At 41.2% G+C, this 17878-nt stretch overlaps 1 protein-coding gene across 1 annotated transcript in view; it reads left to right on the plus strand.

The window, feature by feature from the left end:
• The window catches only part of ROBO1 (roundabout guidance receptor 1), a 699165-nt gene that overhangs the window by 81433 nt on the left and 599854 nt on the right, over positions 1–17878 (plus strand). The window lies entirely within an intron of this gene.

The raw sequence follows: 17878 nt of genomic DNA on the forward strand, positions 1-17878 counted from the left end.
AATCTAATAGGCTTAATCCCTAGAATACAGATTCTATCTGATGTATTCGAAAGTAAATAACCTATAGCAAAATGTAATGAGACTGTCCCTTTGAGTTATATAGACAAAGGAATCAATGGGGCTCATTTCACAGTTTAAATGAGGTGTCATTATTTAGTGCCAAAATCCTGGACAATAATTGATAATGAATTGCAAAGATAGTGTGTTGCTTTATTTACAATTATGATTCATCAGTTAAAGTGCAGTCATGAATAATTCCGGACAGGATGTTACATACAGTTGTAGAGGGCCTTTTATATTAGTAGAATTTTACAAAGCAGTAACTTTTTAATCATGTAGTGTACTCTTATTTCTTTGAAACATGGAGCAATGTGGCATAACGATTTGCAGTAAAATTAGAATTGAGCCAAACAGTCACAATTCACAATATCTAAAGTCACAATATTTAAATATCTGTGCACTCCTGAATTTAATGCAGATAGTTCTGTTGCCTTCATGGGATAACTCATGAGCTGGTGGTTTCAGGTTTGCTGTCAAACCATACAGCATAGAACCTTTTAAGTAGCATTAGCAATAAAACATTGAATAATGTATGGAGCATTTGAACAGGTATGGAACTGGAAAATTATATTATTTCACTTGACTGCCAAGTTTTTTACTTTGGTCTCTTACTGCACACGTGATCTCTCTCAATCTCTCTCTCTCGCATGCACGCACACATACTGAAATATCAAAGTATGTTAAAAATGATTTTTAAAGTTGAAAATTCTTCTCTATTTTGTCAAACACCATAAATCAGTGGTTCTCACTCCTTTAGCACCGGGATCCACTTTTTAGAATGAGAATCTGTCAGGACCCACCAGAAGTGATGTCATGACTGGAAGTGACATCATCAGGCAGGGTAATTTTTTAACAATCCTAGGCTGCAGTCCTACCCACACTAACCCAGGAGTGAGTCCCATTTACTATCATTGTTAAAAGAATATCCACAGTAACTTGTTAAAAGTACAGGTCTGTAACATTTCCTCCAGTGCAGTCACATATCATGGTAGCATCAAGTCTAATGTATTAAAAATAAAATATTGAAATGAATGGGGAACCACCTGAAATTGGTTTGCACCCACCTAGTGGGTCCCGACTCACAGTTTGAGAAACACTGCCATAAATTATTAGAAGAAATGGATAACACCTTTCTATTGATTTTTGGCTGAAAGTTTTAAAGCATGCTGGCATGTGTACACTGAATTCATATTAGTCGCTTCAAATAATCTTGTTAAGTGGAAGTTGATCTAAAAACTGTTCTGTTAATTAACTCTAAGAAAGTTAGGCATGCCTAAGTTCCATTGATTTCCTTAGTCATGACTAACCAAGTTTAGGACACAGGCTTGTGTCTATCTCTGTTCCGTATTGTATTACTTAATATGTTTTGCTGATATCATTTTGTTCTATTAGGGCATAACTTTCTCAAGTCTACTATTGAATGGTCTGCTTAGCCACTAGTACCCTAGGATGAAAGCACTGCAAATAAACAAACAAACAAACAAACAAACATTCCTGGAGCAAGAGGTTCAATTACCACTGTGTGACAGTTTTGGGATAGTTGACGTGGATGTGAAATGTAAACAACTTCAAAATGCATCAAATTAGACTTTTAGCAACCACAAGACTGAGCTTTAAAAAAATATATAGATTTAGAGACCTTTATTGTCCTTTAACATAAGAACATAAGAACATAAGAACAGCCCCACTGGATCAGGCCATAGGCCCATCTAGTCCAGCTTCCTGTATCTCACAGCGGCCCACCAAATGCCCCAGGGAGCACACCAGATAACAAGAGACCTCGTCCTGGTGCTCTCCCCTACATCTGGCATTCTGACTTAACCCATTCCTAAAATCAGGAGGTTGCGCATACACATCATGGCTTGTACCCCATAATGGATTTTTCCTCCAGAAACTCGTCCAATCCCCTTTTAAAGGCGTCTAGGCTAGACGCCAGCACCACATCCTGTGGCAAGGAGTTCCACAGACCGACCACGCGCTGAGTAAAGAAATATTTTCTTTTGTCTGTCCTAACCCGCCCAACACTCAATTTTAGTGGATGTCCCCTGGTTCTGGTATTATGTGAGAGTGTAAAGAGCATCTCCCTATCTACTCTGTCCATCCCCTGCATAATTTTGTATGTCTCAATCATGTCCCCCCTCAAGCGTCTCTTTTCTAGGCTGAAGAGGCCCAAACGCCGTAGCCTTTCCTCATAAGGAAGGTGCCCCAGCCCCGTAATCATCTTAGTCGCTCTCTTTTGCACCTTTTCCATTTCCACTATGTCTTTTTTGAGATGCGGCGACCAGAACTGGACACAATACTCCAGGTGTGGCCTTACCATCGATTTGTACAACGGCATTATAATATTAGCCGTTTTGTTCTCAATACCCTTCCTAATGATCCCAAGCATAGAATTGGCCTTCTTCACTGCCGCCACACATTGGGTCGACACTTTCATCGACCTGTCCACCACCACCCCAAGATCTCTCTCCTGATCTGTCACAGACAGCTCAGAACCCATCAGCCTATATCTAAAGTTTTGATTTTTTGCCCCAATGTGCATGACTTTACACTTACTGACATTGAAGCGCATCTGCCATTTTGCTGCCCATTCTGCCAGTCTGGAGAGATCCTTCTGGAGCTCCTCACAATCACTTCTGGTCTTCACCACTCGGAAAAGTTTGGTGTCGTCTGCAAACTTAGCCACTTCACTGCTCAACCCTGTCTCCAGGTCATTTATGAAGAGGTTGAAAAGCACCGGTCCCAGGACAGATCCTTGGGGCACACCGCTTTTCACCTCTCTCCATTGTGAAAATTGCCCATTGACACCCACTCTCTGCTTCCTGGCCTCCAACCAGTTCTCAATCCATGAGAGGACCTGTCCTCTAATTCCCTGACTGTGGAGTTTTTTCAGTAGCCTTTGGTGAGGGACCGTGTCAAATGCCTTCTGAAAGTCCAGATATATAATGTCCACGGGTTCTCCCGCATCCACATGCCTGTTGACCTTTTCAAAGAATTCTATAAGGTTTGTGAGGCAAGACTTACCCTTACAGAAGCCATGCTGACTCTCCCTCAGCAAGGCCTGTTCATCTATGTGTTTTGAGATTCTATCTTTGATGAGGCATTCCACCATCTTACCCAGTATGGATGTTAGGCTGACCGGCCTATAGTTTCCCGGGTCCCCCCTCTTTCCCTTTTTAAAAATAGGCGTGACATTTGCTATCCTCCAATCTTCTGGCACCGTGGCCGTTTTGAGGGACAAGTTGCATACCTTAGTCAAGAGATCTGCAACTTCATTCTTCAATTCCTTAATAACCCTTGGGTGTATGCCATCAGGGCCCGGTGACTTATTGATCTTTAATTTATCAATGAGGTCTGAAACATCTTCTCTTTTAACCTCTATCTGACTTAACTCCTCGGTTAGGAGGGGCCGTTCGGGCAGCGGTATCTGCCCGAGGTCTTCTGCCGTGAAGACAGATGCAAAGAACTCATTTAATTTCTCTGCCATCTCTAAGTCTCCTTTTATCTCCCCTTTCCCTCCCTCACCATCCAGAGGGCCAACCGCTTCTCTGGCGGGTTTCCTGCTTCTAACATATTTGAAGAAGCTTTTATTATTCCCCTTAATGTTGCTGGCCATGCGTTCCTCATAGTCTCGCTTGGCCTCCCCTATCACCTTCTTACATTTCTTTTGCCACAGTTTATGTTCCTTTTTATTCTCTTCATCAGGGCAAGACTTCCATTTACGGAAGGAAGCTTCCTTGCCCTTCACAGCCTCTCTAACTTGGCTGGTTAGCCATGCGGGCACTCTCCTGGATTTAGTGGAACCCTTCTTTCTTTGCGGTATACACCTCTGCTGGGCCTCTATTACTGTTGTTTTAAGCAGCCTCCATGCACTCTGGAGAGACTGGACTCTTTTTACCCTCCCTTTCAACCTCCTTCTAACCAGCCTCCTCATTTGAGGGAAGTCCGCCCGTCGGAAGTCAAGGGTTTTTGTTAGAGATTTGCCTGGTATTCTTCCCCCAACGTGCACGTCAAAACGGATCGCAGCATGATCACTGTTCCCCAATGGCTCAGTAACGTTTACATCTCTAACCAGGTCCTGCGTACCGCACAAAATTAAATCCAGAGTCACCTGTCCTCTGGTGGGCTCCTTGACTAGCTGATCTAAGCCACAGTCATTTAGCACGTCAAGAAATCCGGTTTCCTTATCGTGACCAGAACACAAATTGACCCAGTCAATATGAGGATAATTGAAGTCCCCCATGATTACAACCCTGTCCTTCCTTGTCACCTCCCTGATCTGTTTCCTCATTTCAAGGTCCCCATCAGATTTCTGGTCTGGAGGACTTTATATAATTAAACATTATAGACAAACATGAAAATGGCATGTTCACTTTTAGTTACTTTCCTTAAGAGATCACTTACAAGAGCTTTAAATGGTTCCATTTGAGACAACCACATTTCCTCGCCAGCCAACCAGCAGAAGAAGATGAATGGGAAACTTTTGAAATACGGACACAAAAATGGAAGCTTTAGAAGGGCGAGAGAAGTGTTACGTGAATCAAATAAGAAAGAGAGATTACAGATCCTATTAAGCTGGGCAGCTCTTTGAGTAAGAAGTTTGTGTAAGCAGCAAGGACTGGGCTGCAGGATTCCAGGTGAGAGATTATGACAGGAAAAGGTGCTCTTCTGAGTTTGGGAGGTAGCTCCTTCAAAGTCAAGGGCCAGCGACCAAATGAGGTGGCTTAGCAAGAGGCTTCCCAAGTGCCCACCAAACAGGAACATTTCCCAACTATTGAACTGCGTGGCAGACCAGATAATGTGGAGCAATGGTTTTCCTGACCACGGGACAATCCAGTAAAGAGAATAGTGTGGAAGGAGTCTCTACAGGGAAGAGTCTGCAAAAAAGCACAGCAGCATGAACATTTTTATTTGCCAGAGAGATGACCTAAAATGGAGGAGCCTCCTTTGGGGGAAGAGACTTCCAAGATGCAGCATGGACACCTCCAAGACTGAGAAATAACAAAAACACTTAGTAGCACTAGCACCTCAGTGCGCTTGTGGAGTGAAGACAACAAAAAACACTGTGGATGCACCTTCAAGGGACTGAGAAGTGACCTAAAATGGAGGAAGTTTCTACTGGGAAAGAGACTCCCAAACACACAGTGTGATAACACCACTCATCCCTTGCCTTCCATTTAAGGGCCATCAGAGCCCCTGGCTTGCTAGATGGAACTCTACATTGCATCAACTAAGAACATGTCATGGCATGCTAGAAAGAAGGCCATGCTAAAGGGAAGTTGGGCAGAGCTGCCTGACTTTGCTCCATATACCTATATTAGGATATAGCTTTGGCTGCTGTAGTACAACCTTTGTACAAGCCACAGCCTAAGATTAGGTCATAAATTAAAAAGAAAAAAAAAGTAAAGGTCAAGTGCAACACTTCACATAGATTCTCCTTTGTCTTTTCCTAGGCATTGCTTCAGGGAGGCTGTACATTTTGTTGTCTCATTTGAACAACGTTCCATTTTTGTCTCCTTCACCTTTGCAGGCCACTTCGTTTTAGCATTAAAATATCTTCTGTCAATTTTAAAATAACTTGACAATTGATGGACGTATTAGGTAAATTGCAGCCATGTGTCTGGAGTCAGAATCAACATAAAGAGTTCAATATTCCTATGGTTTTTTTTCCATCATGGATTTGCAGATCAAGGTTGGTTGCAGTTATTTACATGTAATACATATGTGTGAGTTATCAAAGCCAATATTTTACTGATAAGACTATTATTATAAAAGTACGTAGTATATAACCTTTCATGCAACCTTTGATATTATTGATGTCAGATAATTTTCAATAGAAACTATGGGAATTTATTTTGTCAAGCAATGATATGCTGTTGTGAGACATTCCTCAAGGCATAATCTTTAGAAAGCGTTGCAAGATTTACCCATCACCACTCCCATGTGCAGGAAGCAAAGTAGGTGGACAGGGCCCATCTTAGGGAGTTTGAGGCCCCCTGCCACAGGGTCCCTGCGGGGCTCCACACATTTGTTTTATGCAGGGGAGGCCCTGCTGCATGGCCCCCCACTTACTGCAACAAGCAGCAACAGCCCGGGCCAGGCCAGGTGTCAGCACAGCACCCAAAAGTAGATTGACATCCTTGCATCACCGCCAACTGCTTTCGGAGTGGCCCAATTGGAGTCAATCTCAAGCAGGGGTGGGTAGGAGGGCCTTGCAAGAGCTTTCCTTGCTTTTCTTGCTGCTTACCTCCATGCAAAGTGGCGGCGGGCATATCACTCCTACAAAGGGGTGGCATTTCCCAGGATTGGAGCCTGATTGAGCCAAATCAGTTCAATGGGCTAAAGCTGGCCCTGTAGGCAGAGCTAGATTTAACTATGGCCCCAATGAACTCACTAGTCCATACACAATTAAAAAGTCATTGAGTACATATTCGTGATAGTTCATGGGATAGAAAACCCATAGTGTTTCTCAAACTATGGGTCGGGACCCACTAGGTGGGTCACAAGCAAATTTAAGATGGGCCGCTATTCATTTCAATATTTTATTTTTAATATATTAGACTTGATACTACCCTGGCATGTGTCTGCATTTGGGGAAATGTTGCACATTTCTACTTTTAACTTGCTACTATGTATATGCTTTCAACAATGATAGTCAATGGGACTTACTCCTTGGTAAGTGTGGGTAGGATTGCAGTGTAGAATTGTTGAAAATGTCCCTGCTTGATGATGTCACTTCCGGTCATGACCACTTCCAGTGGATCCTGACAGATTCTCATTCTAGAAAGTGGGTCCTGGTGCTAAAAGCTTAAGAACTACTGAATAGATTTTTCACCACCTTGAATCCATTGACAAATCTTGAGAGCAGAAATGCCAAGGGATTGTTCAGGGATTGTTGGTAGTCCAGGCTTCATGAAAGCTCAAGGGTGGTTGGCAACCTTCAGTCTCGAAAGACTATGGTATAAGCCTGCAGCACCTGGTATTCCCAGGCAGTCTCCCATCCAAGTACTAACCAGGCCTGACCCTGCTTAGCTTCCGAGATCAGGCATGTGCAGGGTAACAGTTGAGGTGAAGAGTTGCTCTCTTCAAGGGGGTTGTTGAGAAAGTTCCACTATCTTGTGAAGATGTTAACGTCTTCCTTCATATTTCTCATCAAGGTACTGATGCTGCTAAATGCAGCAAACTTTAACAAGCTCGGTCTTGACACATCAGTGACCATGCAGCACATACAAGTGGGCTGCAATTTGTGGTGATGAAAAAGAAAGAAAAGAAAGATAATCTACCTACTTCTTTTTGAACAAAGTCTTCTAGGGAATCAGGATAAACTCCTAAACATCCTACTAAAACACAGTGTCTATCTTTGTGTCTGAACTTCCATATAAAGGGACAGACAAGAAAGCTATCTTCTGTAGTGAGAGACAAATAGGATGGAGTCCAAGCTGAGGGTCTCCAACGCAGAACTCAACTACTGACAACTGTGACAGTCTTGCATTCCTGTTGTTACCAGTTTCATTTATCCAACCCAAGTCTATAGTTTTCCTGTATGTGTCCCCCGCTTGACCTTATGAGGCTTATGAGGAGTGGTCAATAAATAGTAGAGGATAGGCATTGCATGTGAAAAGTTGCAGGTTTACTCCTTAAAATCTATAATTAAGTGCTGTTTGTAGCAAGACTGGGAAAAGACAGAGGAAAGGTGTAAGACAGAGCATTGTTAACATAAATAACACTATATGGTAGCTTCATGTTTTATGGATTTATTTAAAATATTTATACCTCGCCATTGCTGCACCATAGCTGCATTTCAGTGATATGATACCTCTATTCATGTTATCAAAAATGTCTCAAAATGGTCTCTTATACATATGCCTGTATATGCTGGGGTGGGGTTTAAAAATTACTAGGTTTTCTTTGTTAGAAACATGTGCAAGTCAGCCCCATTGTAACTGCCCTCTAGCAACCCCAGGCAGCAATCCTTACTGTGCTTAAAGTGATTATGTTGATCATCTGCTTCACTGCACTTACTTCTTGGAGTAGGGCATAAATGGGGCTTTATGGACATGCATGCTACTGCATTGATAGGCAGAAAAATATTTTTCAGGATCCAGATTGACTGGGAGGAAGACTCTGAGGGCCCAATCCTATCCAACTTTCCAATGCTGGTGCTGTAGCGGTGCAGCCCTGAGGAAAGGAAACAAACATTCCCTTACCTGGAGGAGGCCTATGTGATTGCTACTCTACCACAGGATGCAGTGCATACCCCATTGGCACACCTGCACCAGCACTGGAAAGTTGGATAGGATTAGCCCCTAAGACTATTACCATTCTCATAGTGCAATCATATGCATGTTTACTCAGAAGTAAGTTCCATTGTGTTCAGTTGGGCTTACTCCCAAGAAAGCACACATAGGATTGCAATCTTAGAAATGTTTTAGGGCCCAATCTTATCCAATTTTGCAGTGCCAGTGCAGCTGTGCCAATGGGGCGTGCACTGGATCCTGTGTTGGGGAGGCAGTCATGGAGGCCTCCTCAAGTTATGGGAACATTTCTTCTCTTACCTCGAGTCTGCATTGAGGTTGCACTGGTGCTGAAAAGTTGGATAGGATTGGGCCCTCAGTTGGCCAGATGAAACTTCAGTGTTTCCAAGCGGCCACATTTGGATATTGGACAATTTTAATTGTTTTCAAGCATAAAAAGTGCATTATCATATGATCACCTGTTTTGACCACATGTCATGTAATATATGTGGAAAATTGTTGCAACCCTTTGAATTACTTGCTATCAGTGGGACCCAGAATTACCTGCTGTTTTCTATTAACCAGCACTTTATGATTCTTCATTGTCAACAAAAGACAAATTCCTCTATGAAGAATTGAAGTAAGAATTGAAGTCAACAGACAGAACAGAGTTTAGTGGCAGTTAGATCTCATTTCATAGGGAAAATATTTTTTTCTTTGGATAGGACTTTTCATCTGGTATAGATAAAACTATAGTAATCTATTTCATGCTAGCATTGGGGTTTTCTTTCAAACGGGGTGGTGGTACTTTTTGAATTGTACACACATCACTAAAATTAAAAAGAATTTAATGAAGTATAATGCATACCTGGTTCCAGACTACTGAAGCTAGTCATATCTGCTTTGAATCGTTCATTGAAAGTTTGAGATTTTTTAAATTCTACTAGGATTTTACAACTCCCGCAATACTTTTAGTTTTTTGACAGTGTACTGAAGTATTACTTTGAAATGTGGTTAAAATGTTTTGGAAGCTTGGGGAGGGGAGCCTTTAAAAATGTTACAAATACACAATTTATATTTATAATATGCTACACACACACACACACACACACACACAAATTAGAGTTTTTATTATGTGCCTAAGAGCCATATAATACTATCTGACTCGGACATCTGGCTTCATTTATGCATGTAAGGGGTTGACAGCAACCTTTCCTAGGTTTGTGAAGGCCTGCTATTGTGTGTGTATTCTCCAGTGAAATGCTCTCCACAGCTTTTACGCTTGTGGTGGAAGAGCTCCAAGTGTTGTTTGATTTGTAGCACATGGCAATCATTCCTCCAGTATAGATCTTTGGTTGTAATATCAATTATGTAAATATCAATATTAATTTTTATTACTTTCTATATAAGGATGGAAAGAATAAATAACTGAACAAAAGTGTCAGTATTAAAACACGTTAGCGCTTACCCATATCTTTGACATCTTCTAGAATTTACACAAAAATATTCCCAAATAATTCTACCTACATTTGTGATATTCTTGTGTGTGTGTTTGCACCATGTCCAGGGTTTCTGTGTGCCACTTTACAGATTACCTATTTGAAGGATATTATCATTTTATGCATATATCTAGTGTAATGTGCACAAGAAAATATGTGTATTCAGTTGTGTGTGTCTTATAACACATGCCAGAAAGCCAGAGATTGGCTGCTGCAACATGCACACATGATGGCAAATGCAGGAGCGTGTAAAGCAGTTATTTTAAAAGCAGTTCTGTATGAGGTTGCAGGAATATGTGTAACTATAATCATGTGTACACTTCTATGGAACTCCATCTGGATGTGGGCATCTACATGTTGGCTACTAGTGGTGGCTGATCCCAGCCTATGCAGTCATAGTAATCAGCTGTAGATTGTAACCATGTTATCATGAGCCTATATTCTTTAAAACGTTAATTAATTTTGTATCAGGGATCTCTGCTGATTCAAAATGTGCTTTTTAATGTATGTTTTTAATCATTATTGCGCAGTCTAACTCTATGAACTCTTTATGACTGGCTGAAACTCCTTGCTGCCTTTACCAGCAGACATCAGTCCACATTTAAAGGACTGTGCCTTACAAATATAGAATTGGTTTTGTATTTTTTGTTTCCTGCACATGTTGTAGATATGTGCAGAGGTCCTTGTTTCTAAGGAACCTTTACAAAAATGACCTGATAGTTTTCAAACGTAGATTAACAGCCTAATCCATGCCAGTTGAGTGCTAACATAATGTGCGTTGTACCTGTGGAAGCTGCTTTACTGCATTTGTGAAGCAGTCTCTGCCAGCTTCACTGGTGGCACGGAGAAGTAGCCTCCCAAACGTCCATGAGTGACTGAAGACCTCCTGGAGCAGGTAAGGAACAGGGCAAGGGCAGACAAAACAGGGGAGTGGGTGGAGCAGGGCAGCGTTGGGGGCAAGGAAGAGAGTTGATCAGACCAAGGAGGAGGGTGGGTGGCTTGAGTGGTGGCACATATCAAATCCTGACTCCCTTTCCAGCCTCACCCACCTTCCTGGGTCAGAGCACAATTGAACCAGCTTCAGAGCTGGTGTAGGTCCAGATTGACCCACGCGGGCTTACTCCAGGCCAAAGGAACAAATGTTCCCTTACCCTGAGAGGTCTTCCCAAGGGTGAAACTCCCACATAGGATTCAGCAGAGCCCATGCCACAGGACTGGACTGTAACTGGCCTGGACACATCTGCAGTCATTCAGTATTGTGGCACAGATATAATACAATAGAAAGAAAATGAAACAATATAAAATATATTAGTTAAGAGCAGTGTAAATATTACTGTAACTGGAATTGCATTGAAGAGATCTACAAGATGAATAATATGAATATGATTTTCATATGCAACCATTTCTTAGAATCTGTAGACCTTCCCCTTTGTTCTAGTTTTCCTAGAGCAGCAAACCATTCATTCACTTATAAGTAACTCCAACCAAATCAATTAATTCTTCATGACACTGTTTTAATAGCAGAGGGTGGATAGGAATAATACCAACTATTTTTTTTATTTTCTGAATAAAATTACCTCCACATTTTTCCTCAAGCTACACTTTAAAATCCACAGTGATCAACTAGAGTTAATCTATGAAATAAAGCACTGACATTCCGTGGTAGCAGCACATTTTAAAGACTACTGCATCACTCCCTTAAACAGTGAGCCATTTGTGCTCTGGTTACGACTTCAATCAATTTTACAGCAGACTATGTAATACAGATTCATGCTTTTCAGACCTTCTTTCCTACCACTTCTTCCAAATCTATCCAGGTTTTTTTCCCATAACTTTTTTTTTGCATAATATTTCTATAGCTTTTGGATCATAATTTCTTTCTTACTATGCCATATTGAAACCATGGAAGAATATTTTAATTTAATTACGTGGCACAAGGCATTTTAGTTTAAGCAGAATTTTAATCTGATAATTATGTGTCCTTCCTGGGTTCATTTGCATGGTCAATCCCACTGGAACTATGACTGATTCTTCTTGATCAGCCTTTAAACCACTTCTCCCCATGGGCATTAGCCACCCGCACACATGGAACAGCATTCCTACCTGAAGTGGTGACATTTAGACGGTTACTGCTTTATTTACAAAATACACTATACCTTTAATTGTTTCTTCTCTATGACTCATTTTTTTCTTGCAACCAGACCAACCTCCTTCACTGTTTTCTTTCTCCTCCCTATTCACTACCATTTTCTTGAGGTTTCTTTTTTTGTATTTTTGGTCTATTCATTTTTGGTCCTGGTTCTCCGTATCTCTGGAGACATCTTGCCGTTTTATGTATTCCATCTTTTTTCTTCCCATGCGCTGTGGATCTCTTCCAACTCTATAAAAAAAAAAGATATTTTCATCCATATTACTTTGAAGATCCCCCCTGCAAATATAACCAAATATCATTATGTCTAACAGCCTTTCCAAATTGTGAAGTGGGTTTCGCTTTTCATGTTGAAGTCTGTCAGTACCATTATTTTTATAAGACAGTTCTGCACTTCTTAAATTATAGTGGCTGTGCAAAGCTTATACAAGCCTTCTTTTTATTTTCCTTTTACCTGAAAAGATATTTTGTTGGTTTTTTGTTGTATTTTTATCAAAAACAGAAGGAACTATTTTCTTATATCATTTGAAGTAGTGATCCACAAATTCAGTTGATTTCATGGTTACATGAATGTAATAGACAACCTATTTGGTCAGATAGCCCTATTAAAGTCAATACTATCTGACAGTGAGATTGTGGCCAGAAAAACAGATTTTTATAGTCCAATCCTTTCCCTGGTGACCAAGGAAGAAGGGGAGAATATGGACACCCAATTTCCCACAAATAACATTGGCAGATTACACATTACTTTGAGGCACAGCTTCCAAGACATAATCATGGCATCAACAGACAATTATTCCACATGACGCAATTTACAAAACTCTGGACAGGCTGTAAACTGAGTTCTTAGCAGAAATATTTGTTGTGATCCAAACAACAATAAGTTATCATAGGTCCTCTTACCTTCAGAAATAGCTTTTCAGGACAATGAGGAGTTTCTGTGGAAATGGGGGAGGGGAAAATCTCATTGCATGTAGAAGACTATATGCAGTATGGGAATTGCCTTTGTTATTTGTGATTTGATTAATGTAAGGTTGGAACAAAAATTAAGGCTGCAGTCCTGTAAGTTTTCCTAGAAGTGTATACAGCTATCTACTCAGAACTAAGCTCTATGGGACTAATGTCTGAATAGTCATACATAGATTTACCCTGTTGAAGTCTGAATAGACTACCACTTTAATGGAAAAATCTCCCTTTTAAATTTTTTTCTTTCGTACCTTCTTTCAAAAAGTTATGATGCTAATGTGAAATCATACTCCGCATTAACCATCAAGCAATATATAGAGTATGCAGGAATTTAGGAGACTTTTTGTGAACCTGACTGAAAATAAATATTAATTTTAAATTGTCATGATTTTTCAGGTGCTAGTGTCTAACTGATGTATTTTACAATGACATGTGCACAGATACATTGCCTTCGTCTTGCTGTCAGTCAACTGAATTTGGGTCAGCACATTTGACATTTACAACTGCCAGCTGGCAGATGCAGAAGAGTTTACTATTAAAGTCAAGGCAGTTCTTAGGTTAAGTCTAAAGAATTAGCAATAAAGCCAGCAAGAGTTCCAGAATTGTGCTCCCAGTTTCTAATGGCAAATTGTCTCCCTTGATGTGTGCTTAATCTCTGGTAGCATCATTAAAGAATGTTTCTAGTAACTATGACTGGTATACTCAAACATTTATTTAGGTAAAAAATATGTGGCTAGACTTTTAACCTTAGTGAGGTCCCTGAAGGACCACTATAATTGGTTTTAAAAGAATGTATTGACTTATGGAGCTGAGTTTCGTGCTGTGAACGTGTGACACTATAACTCTGAATGTGGAAGAAATGCTTGAAAAATCTCAAGATGACTTTGAAAACATTGCTTTTTGGCCTACAAACCCCTAAACCAACAGATGTGCTTAAGAGACCTCTTCACTGCCTATACTGTTCTGCCATATGTGCCCTGATATTCACAGAAGTCCTTTGACAACAACAGCCTTGCTGGAAAAAGGCTTGGTGATTGAATTAACTTGCTCTTACAGTAGAATTTTAATTTTCTGAAGTCTGAGACTATGGAACAGACAATAGCAATAAATGTGCTAAACCCTGTATGTTTCACTTGTTACATTTCACAATCAGCTTTTATTACTACTTGCATATTTTCATATTCAAGTTATTTTTCTTTTCTTTTTTTAAAGATCACTGTTTCATATTTAAGAAGACAGCAAAAACTAGAAACTCAAGAGATGATTGGCTGTAATACACAGCTATTTTTTGATGCTAATAAAGCAAAACTGAAACTGCATTCATATAACATTAAGCTTTTGCAATCCTACATGTTTTTACTTGGCAATATGTCCCACTAAATTTAGTGGGATTTGCTTAGGATTGGCCTTTTAGGGTTATTGTTAAAAAATAGTGCTGTTATAAATAAGAGCTAGTATTTTCCTTCATTTAGCACCAGTTCATAGGAACTGGGTCCATTCCATTGTACAAATGTTTGAAAAACACAGCTATATTTGAATTTGCAGATTACATTGGTAATATCTAGGCCAGCAAATGCAGTCTGATCTTGGCATAGGTTGTTGACCACATGATTCAGGTTACCTGTTTTACAGCCCAATCCTGAGCTACCCAAATGGCTGCCACTGCATCCAGTGGATGTTGGGCAGCTGCCAGCAGCTCCCAGTGTCTCCTCAGGGAAAGGGACATGTGTAAGCGAAGCAGCCCTGCAATGGGAATACTTGACTCTGCCCCAGCTATTTAGGCTAAGTTGGGCTGGGATCCAGTGGAGCTGAGTTCTGCCAGTCCTGCCCCCTTCCCGCCCCCTCCTTTCCCACCACGCCTTCTTCTCGCCCTCCCCCACCCCAGAACATCTCCCCCATGCCCCCACTTACCTCTCCGCTACTTACCTGGAGCTCCAGGCAGCAGTCGCCCTTCCTCCAGGCCCACACTGAGTCAGCATCAATGCTGGCCAGGTAGTAAGTGTCACAGGTGTGCCTTATGGCACATTTGCAACACTGCACGCCAGTGATGAGCTGGCACGAACAGGTCTGGATCGGGCCCTTAGGGCCCAATGTTACCTAACTTTCCAGCATTAATGCAGCCATGCTAACAGTGTGCTCATTGCATCCTGCAGTGGGAGGAGGACAGTTACATTGGTCTCCTTGAGGTAAAGGAAAGTTTGTTTCCTTACTTCAAGCCTGCATTGTGGCTGCATTGGTGCTGGTAATTTGGATAGGATTGGGCCCTTAAAGGCTTAATAAATGCCTGAGGTTTTTCTCTATAACGATTACACTTCCAAAATTATTGTTTTATTATTCATTGTCACAGGATATTTGTATGCTTAATATATTACTTTTAAGACTATGTGGCACTGAGCAAAGATTTAATGTTTGATGGGAAGACATTCTCTGACATGCACGCATACATGAGAGTATTTGGTCAATAACCTGATGGTTCTTATAAAGAGCTTGCTGGTGTTCCCATGTCAGGGTGCTGGGGACAGGACCCCAACTACCCCACTGCCACCATCCCAAGAGCATGGATCGCTAGAGGGATTCCCTGGGCTAAGCGCCCAATTATGAGCTCTACGTGCTCGCTTGCTGCCTGCGTGCACTGTTACAAACGTGCCATAAGACACTTTTGCGGGGCTTAGCACTGGCCCAGCACCATTGCTAGCCCAGCACAAGCTCCACTAGGCCAGCACCAATGGAAAGCCGGTGCTCCGCTGCTTAGCGGTCGACTGAACCATGGGGTGGCAGAGAGGCAGGTTGGGTGTGGGAAGAGGCATTCTGGGGAGGGCACAGAGAAGGTGAGGAGGAGTCATGCTGGGCAGAGGGTGTGGGCCAGAGAAGGGCAGAACCAGTGGAGCTCAGCTCCACTGGATCCTGAGCTCCGTGTCAGGCCATGTCACCTGACACAGAACTCTTTTATCCAGTGGAGGCTCCAGAGCTGCCGCAGAATAATGTAACCCCATTGCAGGTCTACTTTCCTTACCTGGGGGAAGGGAACAAACATCCCCTTCCCCCAAGAAACTGGCGGCAGCTGCCTGGTTGTACTCAGGATGCCACAGCAGCCATTTTCAATGCCCTGCGCTCCTGGCCACTCAGGATTGGGCTGTAATCCCTCTTCCTTGCAACATAAGCTATTTGACTGGTTCTCTTTAATTCCTCTCTTTTATTCCCTATAAGGGAAGAGAATAATGGTTCCCAGATACCTCAATGAGACCCAGATGAAAAGGAATAAGACTTAACACAGAGATTATCAAGGTCAATTCATTATTACAGACTATCAAAAAGGAGCTTCTGCACAATCAAGATATACAGTTGGTTTATAGGAGGCTCCCAAACCTGTAGGACTCCCCTAAGCCAGAACCCTTTTGTGAACTTGCTGGAAAACAACTATAAAGAAAAGTGAAAACCCTAACAGAGCCTAACCCTTTTACTGACTAGTCAGAATTAGTTTAATTCCTCTCATTTACTCACACTACCAGTATGCAGCTAACTCTCCCTTACCTTCCTGGTCTTATCTACCAGAAAGACAGCAGTTCCCTTTTTTAAACTGTTTTTATCCTCTTCACTAATGAACTCAACCATTCTCATCTGAATCTTTTACACCTGAGGAGCCCCAGCTACTCTAATTCCAATGAAAAAGAAAGTAAAAACTCACATAACACAACAGTTTCATGACAACCCTTATGTGTGCTTTGTTATGTTTCTTTGGTGTTGTCATGAAACTGTTGTGTTATGTAAGTTTTAGGAGAAACTGAAGCAAGCACTTAAGAATTTTGTACTTGAACTTTAAGAAATGAACACAAAATTTTGAAGTAGAATTGGTTATTTGTGGCATATAAGCAACATCATAAGAATATCTGCTTTGTTGATTTGTAATAGAGATTGGTTGATAGAACCACTGAGTCCCTGTTTTATGATATGGCTGGAATGTTTTGTGCAGGGCAAAGTTATTTGCTGTAACCAGAAAATAGTTTCACAGCAGTATTTGGAGACCTTGATGAGTTATCTTTTTTAACTACACAATTTAACATTAAGTGAGCTCTGAGGATGCAAAATTAAAATTCTGAAAATAAACAAGTCAAGGTTTTCTTCTCTTCATGTCTGGCTAAGCAGCATTGTCATTTACGTTTTCATGCAGTTTTTATGGCATTATCTTTCCCTCTCTTGGTTTGGAGAGAATGAAAGAGCAGATTGTATAGTATATTGGTCTGAGAGGCACAACACTCAGGCTTCGTTCCCTGTGGATCTGTATACTTTGTCACACATCCGTGTAGGGCTCATACCAGCTGTCTCTTATTCACTGTGGTTGTGCACATTGAAAAATGAGATAAGGACTGTAAGAATAGAAAGAAATTGTAAAAAAAAAAAAAAAAACAGCCACAGGAAAAAAAGAGTAACAATCAATCAAATAGACCAGATGCCCCAGCAAAAACTAGTACCCCAGAATATTGGGAATGACTTAGGTCCAAATCCTAATCCACTTTTCAGCACTGGCATAGCTGTGCCAATGGGGCATGTGCTGCATCCTGCAGTTGGGGGGCACTCATGGAGGCCTCCTCAAAGTAAGGGAATGTTTGTTTCCTAACCTAAGAGTTTCATTGCCCTTATGTCGATGCTGGAAAGTGGGTTAGGATTGCGCCCTTAAAGACTTTCACTCCCTCAGTACTTCACAACCTCTCTGAAGTTTCTGTATACAGTGGTGCCTCGCAAGACGAAATTAATTCGTTCCGCAAGTCATTTCGTATTGCGAAAATTTCGTCTTGCGAAGCGCGGTTTCCCATAGGAATGCATTGAAATTTAATTAATGCGTTCCTATGGGCAAAAAAAGTCAGAACAAAGTCAAATTTGGTTTACAAAGTGTTTATTAAGTGCTCTTTAAAGGCATACATACTGTACAGAGGATTTCAAAAATTTCAAGCACAAAACTTCAACTTTTTAAT

This window comes from Tiliqua scincoides, chromosome 3, assembly GCF_035046505.1.
Source record: "Tiliqua scincoides isolate rTilSci1 chromosome 3, rTilSci1.hap2, whole genome shotgun sequence".
NCBI classification, from domain to species: Eukaryota; Metazoa; Chordata; class Lepidosauria; order Squamata; family Scincidae; genus Tiliqua; species Tiliqua scincoides.